Source organism: Hippoglossus stenolepis, chromosome 23, assembly GCF_022539355.2.
Source record: "Hippoglossus stenolepis isolate QCI-W04-F060 chromosome 23, HSTE1.2, whole genome shotgun sequence".
Classification (NCBI taxonomy): Eukaryota; Metazoa; Chordata; class Actinopteri; order Pleuronectiformes; family Pleuronectidae; genus Hippoglossus; species Hippoglossus stenolepis.
This window is the reverse complement of record NC_061505.1, coordinates 14,571,266-14,572,998: the sequence shown is the minus strand read 5'-3', so window position 1 is coordinate 14,572,998 and position 1,733 is coordinate 14,571,266. Positions and strand designations below refer to the sequence as shown.

The following is a 1,733-nucleotide window of genomic DNA, read 5'->3' as shown; positions in this document are numbered from 1 at the left end:
TTTGTATACTTGAATCTTTTTGAATTGCACTTTTTGTTTAATTTATTTTGTGTTTTTGGATAAAAGCTGCTACTCAAGACACTGAATTTTTTCCATAGTGCAGTGTTGGTTGTAATAGATTCAGTGAGTGAGTATTCTCAGCTAAAGCTATATAATTTGAGTCTTTTTGAAAGTACTTCTCCGTAGTTGGACTTTTTTATTTCTTGTTTGTGCATGAAAGCACTGAGTCTGCTTAAAAGGCTGAAGTTACTGAATTGTTAGGTTGTATTACCCTGTTTCCTTAAGATGCACTTTTTGGTTTTTAATTAAAATGCAGCTAATTGAGTATAAAAGGGAATATTTCCCTCTCTAGCATCGCCACCTGCTGGTCGTTTTGGTTTATCATTAAACTTATTTTTTGTGTTGGCATACTGTGATATTCTGTACTATCTCAGATTCAAACTGCACCATCTTTTCATCTAATTCTTTAGACATTATTCAGAAATCATTTAAAAACTTTTGGTTATTTGTTGCCCCTTTGCAAACCTGTGAGTAAGAAAACAAAGTATTTGTTTGTAAAGTGTAAATAACAGTTTTAATGATGAGGGTCAGACTCTTCTACAGGATGCATTGTTGGAGATAAAAAGTCTAATACTGGACCAGATGCTAAGTCTAGACTTCTTTTCCAACACGTATACTTTGCTATTACTGGAGTCTCAATAGTTGGTCAAAAGAATTCACTGGAGATGGTCAGAGTTCAATGCAGTAGAGTTTATTTTTTTTACAAGATGTAAACCTGAGCTGGCTCCGGAACCCAACTGAAGACTGAGCTTCAAACCCTCTGCTTATATGCTCATCCTCGTCTCTGCTGTTGCCCGTTCAACCAATCAGGAGGTGGATCTCTCCACCTCCTGATTGGTTCAAAACTTCTGATTCGTCCTGAACCGAATGGTGTCATACTTTCCCAAGTTGACTTTGTCTCCCCCTACAGTTACGTCAGGGGTCGATTCTAATGGTGTATTAAAGTTGTGGTTGTTGGTCCAACTTTGACACCATTATAAATCTTGGAGTTTTGGAGGCCTCTGTTTCAGGCCTTACTCGATTTAGAAGGTCCTGTCTCCAGACTCCATTAGATTAGGGCGATGTCTATCTGCATTTTTTATGAATTATTACATTTCCACACACTTAATATAGGTTCAAAAAACAATCATTCCAGTAAGGGCGCATACATTATTACATTTCTTTATGCTGGATATATGGTGCTGTCTGGTGAAAGCATACAGTTGCAACCAGAAATCTGTTTTGCATGGGCTTGACCTGTGCTGTGGGTCTTTGTCATTCCCTTAGTATAAGACGTAATCAACTGTAACATTATTAACCTGCCTAGCAACTAATTACATTTTCCTTCCGATGGAGACTCTCCCTGTGTCTGGTGTTAATTAGACATTCTTCCCGGGCTGCATAAAGTTCCTGATGCTCTTTATACACAGACGCACAGTTTAAGCATATAAGCACAAAGGCTAGTTTTTCTACAACAGCATTCATTGGTATGGTTTAACTGCGTACAGTGATAGAGGTGTGTATACGTGCACACATGAAACATTAGCACATGCAATAAAAGTTGAATTCAAATATTAAAGCTCAGTCTTTTTTTTCGTGTCAGAACCTTTTTCCTCCTTGTGGAAAACTTTCCCATCAGCCTTTTCTCTCCACTTCAAGGTGACGCCACTCAGTCCTTTCTGCTTCAATCTTTG

General features: G+C 37.9%; 1 long non-coding RNA gene across 1 annotated transcript; it reads right to left on the bottom strand.

Moving 5' to 3' along the window:
• Positions 1-731: 731 nt before the first annotated feature.
• LOC124851344 lies at positions 732-1,733 on the bottom strand. Its single transcript, XR_007032384.1, has 2 exons — positions 1,359-1,733; positions 732-1,301 (listed from the first exon to the last, which is right to left on the bottom strand). It is a non-coding gene; the product is annotated as an uncharacterized LOC124851344 (long non-coding RNA).